General features: G+C 38.5%; 1 protein-coding gene across 4 annotated transcripts in view; it reads right to left on the bottom strand.

Moving 5' to 3' along the window:
• Nucleotides 1–19567, bottom strand: part of LOC106086369 (A disintegrin and metalloproteinase with thrombospondin motifs 6) — a 170373-nt gene that overhangs the window by 105414 nt on the left and 45392 nt on the right. For 2 of the 4 annotated variants that reach the window (XM_013251012.2, XM_013251014.2), the window contains exons 1-2: nt 13517–14305; nt 6079–6187 (exon numbers count right to left, since the gene is read on the bottom strand). The exons of 1 other annotated variant lie outside the window; for it this stretch is intronic. The gene's annotated coding sequence lies outside the window, so the exon portion shown is untranslated. Of the gene's footprint in view, nt 1–6078; nt 6188–13516; nt 14306–19567 lie in introns of those variants that run through there. One more of the 4 variants, XM_059366466.1, reaches the window with a different exon arrangement.

Here is a 19567-nt window from a genome sequence, read left to right as displayed (position 1 = left end):
GACAATAAATGCACCTTTTATGGGCCCAAAACCTTAAATCGAGAGATCGGTCTATATGGCAGCTATATGGCAAGAGCAGGTTGTAATTTTCCAGCAAATATAACGCAATCCCACTATTAAGCATGAAATCCGTTAAGAATAACTTAATTTTCAAATAAACATATGACATGTCAATAAAACAAATATCATATAGCTGTCATATCTAGTTTTACCGATATACCAGTTTGAACTTGGTAACAATTCGCGTCAGCTACCCTGTAATTTGTTATTTAGTATTAAATCGACATATTAAATATGCAAAATAAATTTCTGATATATTCATATCGCACTCCTGAATTCGTAATAATCTCTCGACTTCCACCTTTCTAGGAAATTCTAACAAAACCTTTTCAACCTTTTCAAATCGAACCATTATTAACCCACTAAAAACCACGAAACATATTTTCAAATGTTGACATTCGCTAATGTGGAAAATAGGCAGATTGGACACAAAAAATAAGTCGTAAAAATTTAACGGATTTTACACCATTTATAATTTCTATTTTAAACCCAGTGATGTAGGCACAAACAGTGGTTAAGAAAATCGTACGTACAACAAAATTTGTTTGATGAAACTAAAGTTTTTGAAAAAAAGTCTCTAAATATCAAATCTTCAACAAATTCAAATAAAGATAATAATTGACCTGAAACTTTGCACAGATTCTTTTATTGTCTGTAGGCAGGTTAAGTTCAAAGATGGGCTCTATCGGACTATATTTTTATATATAGACCATATAGACCGATCCGCAGTAAATTGTGTTAGTGCCTTCAACATACTTCTTCAATTTAGCTCAAATTGGTCCAGATTTGAATATAGCTGCTTTATAGACCGATGTCTCAATTTAAGGTCTTGGACCCATAAGATATGCAATTATTGTTCGATTTAACCAAAGTTTAGGACAGTGAGTTGTGTTGACCCCTTTGACTTCCCCCTTCAATTCGGCCAAGATCGGTTCATATTTGGATATAGCTGCCATATAGACCGATCTCTCGATTTAGTATTCGCCCATACAAGGCGCATTTATAATCCGATTTCGCTGAAATTTAACACAGTGACTTATGTTAGGCTTTTCGATATCCGTTTTGTATATGGTTAAGATCGGTAATTTTTTGGACCAAAAAGACCAATATTTTGTTCTACAAAGTTGAACAATGACTTGTACTTATTAGACCACTTAATGTCCGTGCCGAATTTGGTCCAAATCGGATCATATTTCGATATAGCTGATATGGGGGTATAAATTATGCATATTTCGCCGGATTATGGTGAACGTCTTTTTACTTGTTTGTTATACCCTCCACCATAAGATGAGGGGTATACTTATTTCGTCATTCCATTTTAAACACCTCGAAATATGCATCTAAGACTCCAACAAGTATATATATTCTTGATCGTCATGACATTTTAAGTCGATCTAGCCATGTCCGTCCGCTGTCGAAAGCACGCTAAAGTAAAGCTAGCCGATTGAAATTTTACACAAATACTTATTATTAGTGTAGGTCGGTTGGCATTGTAAATAGGCCAAAACAGTCCATGTTCTGATATAGCTGCCATATAAACCGATCTTGGGTCTTGACTTCTTGAGCATCTAGAGGGCGCAATTCTTATCCGATTTACTCGTGGTGTTTTGGTATCATTTCCAACAATTGTGCTAAGTATGGTTCAAATCGATTCAGAACCTTATATAGCTGCTATATAAACCGATTTTGGTTCTTGATTTTTTGAGCCTCTAGAGGGCGCAATTATTATCCGATTTGGCTAAGATTTTGCAGGTGGTGTTTTGGTATCATTCCCAACAACTATGCTAAGTATGGTCCATAACTTGATATAGCTGCCATATATACCGATCTTGGATCTTGACTTCTTGAGGCAATAAAGGATCCAATTCTTATCCGATTTTGCTGAAATTTTGTATAAAGTTCTTTGTTATGATATCCAACAACTGCGCCAAAATTTAGTTTAAATCGGTCTATAGCCTGATATAGCTGTCATATAACCGATCTTGGATCTTGACTTCTTAAACCACTGGAGGGCGCAGTTCTTATCCGATTTGGCTGAAATTTAGCATGAAGTTGTTTGTTACGACTTCCAAAAACTGTGCCAAATATGGATCAAATCGGTTTATAACCAGCCGATCTTGGATCTTGCCTTCTTGAAACACTAGAGGGTGCAATTCTTATCCGATTTGGCTGAAATTTAACATGAAGTATTTTGTTATTACTTCCAACAACTGCGATAAATATGGTTCAAATCGATACATAACCTGATATAGCTATCATATAAACAGATCTGGTATCTTGTCTTCTAAAGCCTCTAGAGGACGCTATTCTTATCCGATTTGGCTGAAATTCTGTACAACGGCCTAAACTGATCTCGCGAATATGATTCTTGAGTCCCTACAAGGCGCAATTCTTCTCCGAATGGACTGAAATATTACCCAATGACTTCTACTATGGTCCTTAACATTCTATTTACTTATGGTCCGAATCGGACTACAACTTGATATATCTCCAATAGCATGACAATTCTTATCCATTATTCTTTGTTTGTCTAAAAAGGGATACCGCGCAAAGAACTCGACAAATGCGATTTTATTTATTTATTAATAAACTATCCATTTGGTTTCAAATCAAAATTTTTTAAAAATTTGGTCGAATTATAAACCGGACCACAGTTTCTGGGATTTCATCCCGTCACCAGCGGTATTCTGTTGGTAATAATTTGCAATTCTCCACACCACTGTTATATCTGATCATCCAACAAACGACTCGCATAAGCCCCACACATTCTGTTGGCTGTAATAAAAAAGTTTAACTTATGCACAATCACTGTATAGACGCTCGTACATTCACATACACAACGAACGCAATTCTGACTATGGCAAAACATGCATAAATATAGCGAAGATTTTTATGAATGAAATTGGAAAAAAAATAGTAGGTATTCCAGCCATTCATTCATTCATACCTTCAATTCATTCATCCATTCATTCATTCATTAAGGCCTCAGATCTGAATTTTGCGTGAGTGTCGCTGCGTGCGTGTTGGACGACGTTTTTGCTATGCCCATTTTTTTCAGTCTTTCTTTCTTTGGTTTGTTGTGTACGACCGATTTTGGTGTGTAATTCTACAACGTTTTGTGTGTTACAAAGTGACGCTCATGCGATTTAGCCATAAAACTTTAGGCCATCAAGCAGGCAGGCAGGCAGGCGCATGTGGGCAGATTCGTACAAGTTTGGTAAGAGAGAAAAATGTCGGACTTTTTATGGCTCTGTTGGCGTTTATTATTTCCTTAACAAATCGACATTAGTTTGGGTTTCAGTTAGTTTCTTTTTCTTTTGCAATTTTAAGTTTGCACTTAAATCTCAAAAATTCGCCAAAATTTCGTTGATCTTTTCAACAGACCAATCATCGCAATGGCATCATTAATTGCTTATATTTCCGTTCCTAAATAAGTTGACACAAATTTATTGACAACAACACAAGTTATTTAAACTGTGTTGAAATCCTGGTTTTAACTGCTGTTGATGTTGCTATTACAATGGCAATATTCTAAACGACATAATCCCTAAAGACAAAATTTCAATGTATATCATGGAGTGCAGTCCGATTAAAGTTTAAGCTCAATGATAAGCGGCCTCCTTTTTATAACGTTTTAGCCAAAGCTTTAACATGACAGGATTCCCCACAAATGTAATTATCATTAGTAAGGAGATAGGTTAGATCACCACAAAAGGGGGGGTTGGTGAACATTCCAAAATTATGTGGTCCAATCTAGACTTGATGAGCTATGCTGTCTCTGACAGGCGTCTCAGTCATTACAGTTGTGATCGGTAAACATGTTGGCAGCCTGCAGGTTGCAAGAAACGACTTCTACAGAAGCTGTGAGGATGCGAGGAAAAAGGGATGTACTGTCTTCTACTTTAGAATATACCCATTTTCAATATATTGGGTTGGCCAAAAAGTAATTGCGGATTTTTCATATAGTCGGCGTTGACAAATTTTTTCAACGGTTTGTGACTCTGTAATTGCATTCTTTCTTCTGTCAGTTATCAGCTTGCTTTAGAAAAAAAGTGCGCGAAATTTTGTTTACATTTGTTTGTTTGGCGTCAATTTTAATATGGAGCCCACAAAGGAGCATTTTCGTCATATTTTACGCGTTGCTAAAAAGTTACGAGATGTGTATGGTGATAAAGCCTTAAAAGGAAGACTGTGTCAAAATTGGTTTCGCAAATTCCGTTCTGGTGATTTTTCACTTAAAGATGAGCCACGTTCAGGTCGGCCAAATGAAGTTGATGATGACCAAATCAAAGCATTAATCGAATTGGATCGTCATGTAACTGAGCGTGAGATAGGAGAGAAGGTAAATATACCAAAATCAACCGTTCATTATCACATAAAAAGTCTTGGACTGGTGAAAAAGCTTGATATTTGGGTACCACATGTATTGAAAGAAATTCATTTCACAAACCGAATCAACGCTTGTGATATGCACCTTAAACGCAATGAATTCGATCCGTTTTTAAAACGAATCATAACTGGAGATGAAAAATGGATTGTTTACAACAACGTTAGTCGAAGACGATCATTGTCCAAGCTTGGTGAACCAGCTTAAACCACTTCAAAGGCTGATATCCACCAAAAGAAGGTTATGCTGTCTGTTTGCTGGGATTGGAAAGGTGTGGTATATTTTGAGCTGCTTCCAAGGAACCAAACGATTAATTCGGATGTTTACTGTCAACAATTGGACAAATTGAATACAGCCATCAAGGAGAAGCGACCAGCATGGGTCAATAGTAAAGGTGTCATATTCCACCAGGACAACGCTAGACCGCACACATCTTTGGTCACTCGCCAAAAACTGAGTGAGCTTGTCTGGGAACTTTTGATGCATCCACCATATAGCCCTGACCTTGCACCATCAGACCACCATTTATTTCGATCTTTGCAGAACTCCTTAAATGGTAAAACTTTCGGCAATGATGAGGCTATAAAATCGTACTTGGTTCAGTTTTTTGCAGATAAAGGCCAGAAGTTCTATGAGCGTGGAATACTAAATTTTCCAGGAAGATGGCAAAAGGTTATCGAACAAAATGGCAATTATATATTTGATTAAAGTTCATTCTAAGTTTTATTAAAAATGCCTTTACTTTCTTTTAAAAAATCCGCAATTATTTTTTGGGCAACCCAATATTATTGTCTCTGGGAGAAAAAGGTATAAAAATGCTCGCTTATGCAGATGACATGACTGTTTCCGTTAAAGAAAAGTTTCCCGGGAAATGTATATTAACGAGTAATTCTAGTGTTTCCTCATAAGGCATTGTCCATACATTCTCCGACTTCAGAATGTTTCCTAATGAAATAGGTTTCGAGGATAGGATCTTTCTAAGCCTCGAAGCCTCAGATGTATCCTACACGGAGCTGCCGAATTCCACCCAGAATTTGTTCCTTACCTTTTTCAGCTCACCCTTCAATTTTCTTAACTCAACCATCTGGGACATCTAGTCCCAGTCGTGTTGTCCCCTTGTGGCTTTCGCCCTATTGAAGATTTCTCTGGTGCCCGCCATGGTGATCGTTCTTTGCCCCATGGTTTTGTTCTAAACATGCTGACAAAAGTGAGTCATTCACGGCCTTCTTGATCCGATTGGCCATTATATCATTGTCCACCGCAGTTTCCACTCCCTTTTCAGGTCTAGAGGGGATATTCGTGCAGAATGTTTGTCAAAATTTATACCAATCCGCTTTGCTTCTTTTCGGCGGAGCGACCACTTATGCAGTATTTTCTCCAAGGTTGAAACTAATGTAACGACGATCAGGTCAATATATATCCTACTAAAAATAGCGATTAGCAACTTATTAAAAACTATAGAGTCCTTACAAAATATGTACGACAGTTGTGCGTATTGCAAATGGATGTCCATTAAAAAATTTAATATTCAATTGTTCTAAATATTTAAATCTTCTCAACTAGTATGTATTATAAATTAGAACTATAATCTTATTATTATAATATCCAATGTAAGAAAAATAAAAACTTACCATAGTGTTAGGAAGCGACAATTGCCATTTAAGTCATCTGCCGAAAATGGAACGAATAATTAGCACACATTAAAACTCAAAAAAGGTAACACACGCGTATCCCGTACACCTAGGAAACATATACCACATAATATATTTACACTAATTTGCATTCATTCTGCAGTATACGGATGTATGTTTGTTTATATCGATCGATTGTGATGAATTAAAAATACAAACATTGACAACGATGGCGCCATTTATATTAAAATAAGAGCAAGAGAAAAAAATCCAGAATACAAAACGGTCGTTATTGTTACCTTTGTGATGGGAAACGAAAAAGAAGACGCTATTATTGTGCCTTTGCTCTCTTTTCTATTAGCGTCGAATAGAAAAGTCAGGTAATAATAGTAATAATTTACTCATATAGACACATCACATTAAACCGCAACGTTCTCAAATATTAAATGAAACTCTATAATGAGAAAGATATTAACACTTGCCAACAGTTTTATTATGTCTGTAGGTGGATTTACTTAGACTCCGAAACGGCTGAACCGATTTTTTTGGAATTTTCACAGATGATGCATAATGATCCCGTGGTGAAAATAGGGTACTACATTTTGTGATATCTGAAGGGGGGGGGGACCCTCCCCCTAACCCTAATTTTTAGAAACGCCAGATCTCGGAGATGGGTGATGCGATTTAAGCGAAATTTTATGTGCTCTCATATAGTAAAAATGAAATTTGGTATCCAAATTTCGGTATTTAGAATAAGAAAACCTATCTGATATCCAATTGTCGGACCAAGTGTTAGGGGGGCCACCCCAACCCACAAAACATCCCTAAATCGGACATATTTACCGACCATGGCAATATGGGTAAAGAACTAGGACTGGTCTTATCGAAAAGGTTTCTCCCACCACTGTAGCGTGTATCAAGCGAAGATCCCTGTAATCAAAGAAGTGACGGAATGGCTAAGACGTAATGTCATAACGACGATTGGCATAAATATCTTCTCAGGCAACCATTAATCTCTGGGGAACATATTTCTGAATTCGAAAACCGCTCTCTATTGTCGAAGATATCTCAAATAGTTGGCTGAACAGTTCAAAATTCATTTGTTTTGGTAGCCGGGCCGCAGAGATATCCCAGGGAATTGTAGAGCGACGAGCGTGTTAGACTAGGAACTACCTTACACATTTCAGGGAACTGGAATCTGTGGATATGCCTCTAGCAACATGCAAGAAAGTCTTCAGGATCAGGGCCGAAGGGTAACGAATAACAGTAGGACAGATGTGGCCTAATCAAGGCTTACCGAGGTATACCGATTTTCTGTCGCTGGCTAGAACAAACATCTCAGTCATTGTGTCAATCATGACAGGTCAGTGTCTGAGCGAAAAACATGTTGACTGAAGGTTGCAAGTATAGACTTTTGAAAAACTATGAGAACTACGATGAAGAAGACACTATACAACATTTGCTGTGTGTGTGTCCTACACTAGCAGTTCCACTTGCGTTCTCATTTCTTTGAGAACTTGTCTGATTTACCAGATTTAAACATTCGCATGGGCAACCATGGCGTAGGGTTTACAATATAATCCTATGACGCTGAACGAGAACATAAGAAACAAGTAAAAACGTGCTAAGTTCAGCCGGGCCGAATCTTATATACCCTATACCATGGATCGCATTTGTTGGGTTCTTTTCCCGGCATCTCTTCTTAGGCAAAAAAGGATAAAAGAAAAGATTTGCTCTGCTATTAGAGCGATGTCAAGATAGGGTCCAGTTTGGACCACAATTTCAACCACGATTTCAACCATACTTGGCACAGTTATTGGATATCATAACGAAATACTTCGTTCAAAAATTCATTCAAATCGGATAAGAATTGTGCCCTCTAGAGGCTCAAGAAGTCAAGACCCAAGATCGGTTTATATGGGAGCTATATCAGGCTATGGACCGATTTGAACCATACTTGGCACAGTTGTTAGATATCATAACAAAACACGTAGTGCAAAATTCCATTCTGATCGGATAAGAATTGAGCACTCTAGAGGCTCAAGAAGTCAAGACCCAAGATCGATTTATATGGCAGCTATATTAGGTTATGAACCGATTTGAACCATACTGGGCACAATTGTTGGATATGATAACAAAATACGTCGTGCAAAATTTCAATCCAATCGGACAAGATTTGCGCCTTCTAGAGGTTCAAGAAGTCAAGACAAAAGATCGGTTTATATGGCAGCTATATCAGGTTATGGACCGATTTAAACCATACTTGACACAATTGTTGGATATCATAACAAAATACGTCGTGCAAAATTTCAATCCAATCGGACAAGATTTGTGCCTTCTAGAGGTTCAAGAAGTCAAGACCCAAGATCGGTTTATATGGCAGCTATATCAGGTTATGAACCGATTTAAACCATACTTGGCACAGCTGTTGGATATCATAACAAAATACGTCGCGCAAAATTTCAATCCAATCGGACAAGATTTGCGCCTTCTATATGATCAAGAAGTCAAGACCCAAGATCGGTTTATATGGCAGCTATATCAGGTTATGGACCGATTTAAACCATACTTGGCACAATTGTTGGATATCATAACAAAACACGTCGTGCAAAATTTCATTCCAATCAGATAAGAATTGCGCACTCTAGAGGCTCAAGAAGTCAAGACCCAAGATCGATTTATATGGCAGCTATATTAGGTTATGAACCGATTTGAACCATACTTGGCACAATTGTTGGATATCATAACAAAATACGTCGTGCAAAATTTCAATCCAATCGGACAAGATTTGTGCCTTCTAGAGGTTCAAGAAGTCAAGACCCAAGATCGGTTTATATGGCAGCTATATCAGGTTATGAACCGATTTAAACCATACTTGGCACAGCTGTTGGATATCATAACAAAATACGTCGCGCAAAATTTCAATCCAATCGGACAAGATTTGCGCCTTCTATATGATCAAGAAGTCAAGACCCAAGATCGATTTATATGGCAGCTATATTAGGTTATGAACCGATTTGAACCATACTGGGCACAATTGTTGGATATCATAACAAAATACGTCGCGCAAAATTTCAATCCAATCGGACAAGATTTGTGCCTTCTAGAGGTTCAAGAAGTCAAGACCCAAGATCGGTTTATATGGCAGCTATATCAGGTTATGAACCGATTTAAACCATACTTGGCACAATTGTTGGATATCATAACAAAACACGTCGTGCAAAATTTCATTTCAATTGGATAAGATTTGCGCCTTCTAGAGGTTCAAGAAGTCAAGACCCATGATCGGTTTATATGGCAGCTACATCAAAACATGGACCGATATGGCCCATTTACAATACCAACCGACCTGCACTAATAAGAAGTATTTGTGCAAAATTTCAAGCGGCTAGCTCTACTCCTTCGGAAGTTAGCATGCTTTCGACAGACAGACGGACGGACATGGCTAAATCGACATAAAATTTCACGACGATCAGGAATATATATACTTTATGGAGTCTCAGACGAATATTTCGAGTAGTTACAAACAGAATGACGAAATTAGTATACCCCCATCCTATGGTGGAGGGTATAAAAATGTTCAGTGGTACAATAGTTATCCTCCCCTAATGCTGGAGATGTTTATGAGGAACTACGCCATCCCCAAAGAAGTGTCGCACTGCGGCTATAAAAAGGATGCTTATTTTCATTGAGTTTAAACTTGAATCGGACAGCACTCATTGATATGTGAGAAGTTTGCCTGTGTTCCTTAATGGAATGTTCATGGGAAAATTTGCTTTGTTTTGAACATTTGCAAGTTGTTGAGATTTCAACGGCTAGCGAATGGATGGTTCAACGATAGGAATTGAAAGGCATTTTTCTTCTCCTGTGGTATCACAAATCGTCTAAATGAGTCTGATGGCAGACCGTCACTTAAACCTAACCATCAGATGTGTAGGTCTATAAGAATTGGACGCAAATTAAAGATACTTGAGCTGCATTTGATGTTGAAAGTACCGTACGTTGCCAATTTTCACGCAAATTGGATCAAAATAAGGTCGTGTAGTGGGTAAAAAACTCGAGCCCAAAGTTTCGATTTTGCAAGAAAAACCCGGACCCTTGTAATAAGTGACTACGTCGAAAGAAAAAATTTATACCAACGGTGATGGTGAATAAATAGCAAAGGAATACCGTAGAGTAAAGCATTGTTGATACCATTCGGTATTGTTTTGGTATTAATTCACGATATTACTTCACTTTCAATGCCACTGAAACCGAGCAATATCAATTTTTCAAGGATTAGCATGTCCGCCCATGACGCTGAACGCCTGGGTTCGAAACCTGGCGGGACCATCAGAAAAAATGTTTCAGCGGTGGTTTTCCCCTCCTAATGCTGGCAACATTTGTGAGGTACTATGCCATATAAAAATTTCTCTCCAAAGAGGTGTCGCACTGCGGCACGCCGCTCGGACTCGGATATAAAAAGGAGGTGCCTTATCATTAAACTTAAACTTGCATCGGACTGCACTCATTGATATATGAGCATTTTTCCCCTTAATTGAATTTGTATGATAGCAAGCAGACCGCCACTTTCCTCGAACTTCACCTAACAAAAGTGGAAGTTGGGTGCGTATGATTTATTTTAATTCTTATGCATTTTTATACCCACCACCATAGGATAGGTGGTATATTTATTTATTCATTCCTTTTGCAACTCATCGAAATATCCATTTCCGACCCTACAAAGTATATATATTTTTGATCGTTTTAAAGTTCTAAGACAAGAGATATTGAGTTGAGATTTTGCACAGACTCATATTTCTTCCATACGGAGGTTCAGTTCTTGAATGGGCCAAATAGGTCCATATAGACCGATCTGGCAATTAAGGGTCTTAAGCCTGTAAAAATCGATTTTTTTGTCCGATTTTGCTGATATTTTAAACAGGAAATTTACCTAGGGGCCCCGATATTCAAATATTGGGTTGCCCAAAAAGTAATTGCGGATTTTTCATATAGTCGGCATTGACAAATTTTTTCACAGCTTGTGACTCTGTAATTGCATTCTTTCTTCTGTCAGTTATCAGCTGTTACTTTTAGCTTGCTTTAGAAAAAAAGTGTAAAAAAAGTATATTTGATTAAAGTTCATTCTAAGTTTTATTGAAAATGCATTTACTTTCTTTTAAAAAATCCGCAATTACTTATTGGGCAACCCAATAGAATATGGCTAATATCGGATTATATTTACATATATTGGGTTGCCCAAAAAGTAATTGCGGATTTTTCATATAGTCGGCGTTGACAAATTTTTTCACAGCTTGTGACTCTGTAATTGCATTCTTTCTTCTGTCAGTTATCAGCTGTTACTTTTAGCTTGCTTTAGAAAAAAAGTGTAAAAAAAGTATATTTGATTAAAGTTCATTCTAAGTTTTATTGAAAATGCATTTACTATCTTTTAAAAAATCCGCAATTACTTATTGGGCAACCCAATAGCTTCCGATATGTCGGTTTAGGGACTTAAGCCCGTAACAGGCGCAATTATTATCCGATTTTGCTGAAATAGTGAGTGCAATTGGGAGTTGAGTAAAGCCTCCCGATATCCGACTCAAATATGGTTCAGATCGGTCTTTATTCAGATCTAGCTTTCATATAGAGCGATCTGCCGATTAAGGGTCTTGAACCCATAAAAGTTGCATTTATAGCCCGATTTCACTGAAACATGAAAAAGTGAGTTATTTTAAGCCTACCGATATCCGACTCAAATATGATTTAGATCGATCTACATTCGGATATAGCTGCCATTTAGAGCGATCTGCCGATTGAGGGTCTTGAGGCCATAAAAGCTGCATTTATAACCCGATTTCGCTGAAATTTGCAACAGTGAGTTATTTTAAGCCTTCGGTCATCACACTTTAATATGGTCCAGCTCACACAATATTTAGATATATCTGCCATTTACACCGATCTGCCGATTGAGGGTCTTAAGCCTATAAAATCAGCAATTATTATCCAATTTCACTAAAATTTTAAATAGTGATTTGTTTTAAGCCTCTCGACATTCAACCCAAATATGGTTCAAATGGGACAATATTTAGATATAGCTGCCATATAGACCGTTCTGCCGATTGAGGGTTTTAAACCCATAAAAACCGCAATTATTATCAGATTTCGCTAAAATTTGAAATAGTGAGTTGAATAAAGCCTCCCAATATCCGACTCAAATATGGTTTAGATCGCTCTATATTGAGATATAGCAGTCATAAAGATCGATCTGCCGATTAAGGGTCTTAAGCCCATAAAAGCTGCATTCATTACCAGATTTCGCTGGAATTTGATACAGTGACTTTTATTAAGCCTCCCGTCATCCGACCAGCATATATGGTCCAGATCAGACTATATTCAGATATATCTGTTTAGGGTCTTAATCCCATAAAAAGCGGAATTGTTGCCAAATTTCGCTGCAAATGTGACTTGCATAAGAGTTCTCGGGACTTGAATCAAATATGATCCAGACCAGCCCCCATTTGCATATTACTATGGATATTGCAGTGCAGTTGTTACAAAAGAGGTTAATCATGGTCGTGGGCATCCAAAGTTCGGCACGGCCAAACTTAACACGTTTTTACTTGTTTTTTAATATTTTAGTTATAGAATTTATACCCAATGAATTGTAAGAGAAGATCTAATGCCAATATAAAATGCATTACCTAAAGGATTTTCCTAATGTAAAGCATTAATTCATATGTGCAAATAAAATTGAATATCAGAGATTATATGAAGAGTTTTCACCACCATTGTATTAGAATAGTATTTAAGGTAAATGAGGCAACGCCAGAGATTCATGTGATGAATACAGCCAAATTGCCAACTAATAGATCATTATTATCTTCCAAAAGAGCCACATGAAGAAGAACGAACATAGAAACACCATTCTTTTCTGTTGTTTTGTTTACTTTTGGCCAATATTGTAGAAGATTGGGTAGACAAAAATTTATAATATTAATTAGGGATCAACTGGTGTCAAGACGACCAATAAATAGCAAGTAAGAATACGACAGAATACGAAACTGCTGCTGGCAATGTCATTTCGGCCCTAATAAAGAACATCGCATATGCCGTCGCAAGATAAAAAAATACATATTTGCTGCTGTCTGCTTCTTTACTTCGACACATTTGTCAAGAAATCCGAGTATTCTATATTCGGATCATGATCATGCTGCATCAGATTCGAATGACTCGAAAATGTATTAGGGGCACACCACACATCTTAGGTGACAAACAGATTCGATATGGAAAATTCGTTTCATTTTTCAGCCAGACGAAAACACCGTAAGTTAGGAGAATAGATAGACAGCTGGACAGACACTAAGACTGGCGGGCGGATACAGATCGATTTTTATAGACACACATACAAACAAACATACATACATATAGACAATAGTATAATAATTATGTTACACACCGTCAATTAAAGTTACAATCGAATCGAATAGACAATAACGCCATCAAAACAAAGTTATCTCTGCCTCTGTGGGTATGGTGTTTTTATTTTATATTTTGTTATTTTTATTTGTTTTTGTTTTTTTTTTTTTTTGTTTTTCGTTTTCAGTGAATCATTTTGGGCTATGGTAAAACAATAGCGGCCGGCGGAGACAATTACTGAGCGACCGTGGCGGCGAACAAGCGCCAACGTTTGGCGTTGTTTGTGGTCACGGCGACACAGGCAAGTTTATAGATTGCTGAATTTTTTTCCATACACATTTTTCGCCAATTTATTTTCTTAATTTTTTCCATATTATTTCACTCACTTTTAGAAGAAAAAAAAACACTCACAAACTATATTTATGTGTATGTCAACCACTGCAATCCGTGAACCAGCAAAGACACAATAACAAAAAATTTGTTTAAAATTTCAAGAATGTGATCAACAAAATATGATTTATGTTATTTTTCCCCATGAAATATTCTCGAATTCATAGGAATTTTTGGTTTTTCTCTTGAAGAAATTCTTTAAAAAGAACTTTAGATTTTCACGTGGTCCATGCCAAACAACAGCCCCAAAGAGCAAAAAAACACAAATAACCGCAAAGCACAAATAAAGTCAACAGACCAAAAAAACACTTTTCCTCGAAGTTCTTTTTTTTATTTGTTTTTTGTATTTCGGTTTTATTTGCTGAAGAAGGAAGCCTCTGTGCTCCGTCTATTCACTCAAACAGTTTTTTCGACCCAAGCGCGCGCTCCTGCGGTCTTATCCGTTGGATATTCAAACTCAAACTGAGAAAATATCGTAAAAACCTGGAGAATTTAAGAGTCCCACCATGGATCGATCTCCCTCATGACAGTGTCATTCATGTACGACTGTATTGGTGTAGCGTTCTTCGTCGTGTGCTTTGACGATGATTTGTTTGTTTGGTTTTTTTGTTTTTGGCTTATTTGTTTTGGAGCTCAACGCCACACCGCCACAGCATACCGAATGTAATAGACAGACAAACGATGTCTGTCGATCTTCGTCGGCCAGACATATCGAGCGCAAAACAACTACATGCCTTCAACAAATTTTGTTATTGCTGCGATGGGGAATAAACAACACAAGTGTTGCCAGTGGTTTGCAAAACACACATAGATGCTTTGCAACATTCAAAGATTACAAATAATACAAGGGTAAGTTTTCCAGTAGCAGGCAGTTTAAGGCTCCATCCAATCCAATCCATCCTCCCTCCGGGTACAAAAGTTCAATTCAATTGAAATTTGGTTTTTAAAATTCGAAATTTTACGATGTAATTATAGAAAATTTAAATTTCTTATATTAAATTCCCAAAATTTTCAATTTTATGAAAAAAGAGCTTTTTCACCAAAAGGCGGCACCATTTGCCAATACCCGGCATGACATGTTCCTATAGTCGGCATATAAAGGGTTATTTTTTAGCTTTTATCTTTTTGGCAAAACTGGTTTAAACAACTCACGCACGTTTCGTGTTTTGTTTCACTGTCAAACATCTTACCAACGAACAACGCTTGCAAATTATTGAATTTTATCATCAAAATGTGCGCTCTGTTAAAAAAGTTCGTAGCGCGATTCTTCTTCTTCTGGGATAAAGCTCATTTTTGGCTCAATGGGTACGTCAATAAGCAGAATTGTCGATTTTGCAGTGAAGAACAGCCAGAAGCATTGCAAGAGCTACCCATGCATCCAGAAAAAGTCACAGTTTGGTGCGATTTATGGGCTGGTGGCATCATTGGACCGTACTTCAAAGATTATACGAATGGTAACGTAATTGTGAATGGTGAGTACTACCGTGAGATGATGTCCAACTTTTTTTGCCCAAAATGCAAGAGCTTGACACATGCCACACAGCACGCTCAACAATGGACCTATTGAGAGGCGAGTTCGGTGAACATTTTATTTCACGTTCGGGACCGGTCAATTCACCGCCTAGACCGTGCGATTTAACGCATTTAGACTATTTTTTGTGGGGTTATGTTAAAGCTTATATCTATACAGACAAGTCCGCTTCAATGGACGCATTGGAAGACAACATTTATTCGTGAGATACCGGCCGAAATGTGTGAAAGAGTATGCCAAAATTGGACTAAGCGGATGGACCATTTGAGGCGCAGTCACGGTCGACATATGCAGGAAAAAAATATTAAATAATATGGACCGTACTATCGATTCAAATAAAGATTTCATGCATTCCTCTGATTTTTATGTGTTTTATTTTTGAAAAACTTTCCTATAGCTCTCAAAAAATCACCCTTTACATACAGGACAGGATGGGCAACCTTACAACACCGCCACGCTAATTGTCATAACTAATTCGTCGGCCATTAGGGCTATAACCACCAGGAGGTAAGGTTTCAGACGGTTTTGGAGATGTTGAGACGTTGAAACACTTTCTATGTCAATGATATGTCCATGTTTCGGATACGACAACAGACTTGAATCAATTTAGGAAGATCCAGAAGGTGCAAAAATCAGCCTACGTTGGAACGAGGGAAGTTTTAAGTCCATAAAGCAGGCAGTTTTGGAACCAATCGCGGATATGCAACCGATCGTGGTCCATATTCAGAACTGTACCGCCAAGATTGCTCTTAGGCTGAGGGAAATTGTCATGATGAAGGAGAGAGGAAACGGTCATTCCAAAGACTATGGATCCGGTGGCCGGACTGAGGAGGTTCTCAGATTACTTGGCACCGAGTCCGGAAGAGAGAAATAGATGGTGTCCATAACTGGATTGGGGAAGTGCTCGGGTGAGATTGCCGGACAATTGACGGGGCAGAAATCTGGGCGATAATGTAAGCCGCAAAAGCAGCTCTGGGATTTACCGTCTTTAAAACGCAGGATCTATGTGAACAGTATGGCAGTCCTCAAAGCCTAAGGTTTGAGATGACAGTGAAGTCGAAGTGCGTGGCGGAGTCTTTAGAATCCCTAAATAGGACTCAAGACATAGCGGCATCTGTTATGAACTGACAGGACGCTCTGGTCTACGTCCACAGGAGGTGGACGAAAGAACATCTGTCCTTTGATAATAGGTCACTAAGTACTAGTTCAGGAGTTATAAAATGGCTTTCGCGGTGAGGAACAGATAATCGAGCACTTGCTATGTCCATGTTCGGGTCAACACAACAAAACCAAACGGTGACGAACTTTACTATAGCTGCCATTACACGAGACATCAATTGGCTGTGGATTTGTGGTTATCCGGAAACTAAAACGGCTTGTCTCCAACTTTACTCCGGTGGATAAGAGGCTAGCCACAATCCGCATAAAAGCCAAATTCTTCAACATCAGCCTGATTTGACGAAAGACAAGGACGAGCAGGAGCAGGAGGCCACCGTAGCGCAGAGGTTAACATGTCCGCCTATGACGCTGAACGCCTGGGTTCGAATACTGGCGAGACCATCAGAAAAAAATTTTTAAGCGGTGGTTTTCCCCTCCTAATGCTGGCAACATTTGTGAGGTACTATGCCATGTAAAACTTGTCTCCAAAGAGGTGTCGCACTGCGGCACACCGTTCGGACACGGCTATAAAAAGCGGCCCTTTATTATTGAGTTTAAACTTTAATCAGACTGCTCTCATTGATATGTGAGAAGTTTGCCCCTGTTCCTTAGTGGAATGTTTATGGGCAAAATTTGAATTTTGCTTTGCAAGGACGAGCAGACCAAAGATATTTTCTACGAGCACCTAGAGAGAGAATATGACCGCTGCCTCGCCCATGATATTAAAATCGTTCTGGGAGATTTTAATGCGAAGATAGGGAAGGAAGACATTTTTGACCCAATAGTCGGAAAGTTTAGGCTCCAAGAGATAACGTCCGATAATAGGTTGAGGCTAAAAGATTTCACCGCGGCAAAAAACATGGTAGTTAGCAGCACCAGATTCCAACATAAAAATATTCACAAAGCCACATGGCTGGCACCCGATCAAAACACGAGGAACCAAATTGATCAAGTTGTGATAGATGGAAGGCATTCATCCAGCGTGTTAAATGTAAGATCGGTCCATGGAGCAAATATAAATTCAGATCATAACATTGTTGCAATAAAGGTTCGTTACCGTTTGAGCATGGATATTTAAAAGCAAATACAACAGATGGCAACGGCATATTCCACTCGACTGACCCAACTGTTTGATAAAATCACTCCTTGTTCCGATGATATAATGGCGCAATGGCAAACCATTGCCCACTCGATGGAAAATGCCGCGAAATCGGTACTTCGGTATTGGAAGCCTCCCCCAAGAAACACATGGTACGACAAATTGTGTCAAAATGCTATGAAGCCAAGAATGCAACTCTGAAATCAGTAGCAACGCTTCAGACGAACGAAAGGTATCGGAAGAAAAGGAGAGAGGAGAAACGTCTATTACGCAGAAAGAATAAGGAAATGGAAAGACGTGAGTGTGAGCAAATTGAAAAGTACAGGAGTAAGAATGAAGTTCGGAAATTTTACGAAAGAATTAAACATCAAATCGATGGGTTTGGTGCAGCCAGCACATCTTCCTGCAGAAACAAAGAAGGAAACCTGTTACTGACACAGATAGCGTGCTGAGGATATGGAAAGAACATCTTACTCAACTGTTAGTGTCCGAGGATTATGACGAAGAACTATGATTTCAACTTCAGCATTTGTCCCGAACACAAGAAAGCAGACAAGATGGAATGTGCCAACTACAGAGGAATAAATCTCCTCCCTATCGTATACAAGTTACTCTCGAGCATACTGTGTGAAAGATTAAAACCTAAAGTCAATGAGATAATTAGGCCCTATCAATGCGGCTTTAGACCTGGTAATTTCACCCTAAACCAGATATTCGCACTGCGCCAAATCCTGGAAAAGACCCGAGAAGGATAAATCAACACCTACCATCTCTTTGTTGACTACAAAGGCGCTTTCGATAGCCCTATACTATACGTTCAAAGGCATTTCAAGCCATGTCTGACTTTGGCATCACTGCAAAATTAATAAGACTCCAGGGTGACACTTGCTGATACACGTTCCCTCCGTAAGAATAGGAAATAATCTCTCCGGACCATTCAATACCAAACGAGGTTTCAGACAAGCAGCAGCTAATCTTTTGATCTCTTTAATATGCAGCTGGAGAAGATTATACGAGATGCAGATGTGAGTATATATGGCACACTACTTACAAGACAACAAATGCTACTATGCCGACGGCATCGACATCATTGGTTGGTCACCGGAGGTAGTAACTGCAGCCTTTTAAAGAATCGAAAGAGAAACAGTGAAAATGGGTATGTCAGTAAATGGAGGTAAGACAAAATGGATGGTATCCCAAAACAGCCTGTACAACCGGTCAGATAAAGAAAATGGAGAAAATTGGGAGTCACCTCTTTGAGATTGTCAGCAACTTTATCTATCTCGGCACCGCCGTAAGCGAAACGAATGACACCAGTTTTGAAATAAACCGAATAATAGTACCGGCAAACAGAAGCTACTTTGGATTAAGTAGGCAGTTAAGAAACAAGGCCATCTCTCGACAGACGAAGATTACACTATACAAGACACTGATACTACCCGTGTTGTTATATGGCATGGGAACTTGTGTAAGCAGACAAGGCAGCGCTTGGAGTGTTTGAGAGAAAGATTCTTCGTTAAATGTATGGATCAAATTGCGTTAATGGAAAATAAAGGCGTCGTATGGACCACGAGCTGTATGAAGATGATAGCAACTAAACGTATTAAAATACAACGGCTGTGTTGGCTAGGTCATGTCATCAGAATGGATAAAGAAGCTCCAGCAAAGAAGTCTTTGGAAGGCAAACACGGCGGTACACGCAAACCGGGCCGATGGAAAGATCAAGTAGTGGGAGACACCTCTTGGTGACACTTGGTGTTAGAGTTTTAGAATGAGCGCAGAAGATCGGGGCGCTTGGACCGCTATTCTACGTTCCGCTAGTGGAAATGTTCTGTCATAGCCAATTAAAGTAAAGCAAGTGGTTCAAGAAATGAAATCGGAAAATCAGTTTATATGGGAGTTATATCAGGTTA

This window comes from Stomoxys calcitrans, chromosome 4 (genome assembly GCF_963082655.1).
Source record: "Stomoxys calcitrans chromosome 4, idStoCalc2.1, whole genome shotgun sequence".
NCBI classification, from domain to species: Eukaryota; Metazoa; Arthropoda; class Insecta; order Diptera; family Muscidae; genus Stomoxys; species Stomoxys calcitrans.
This window is presented reverse-complemented; position numbering and strand designations above follow the sequence as displayed.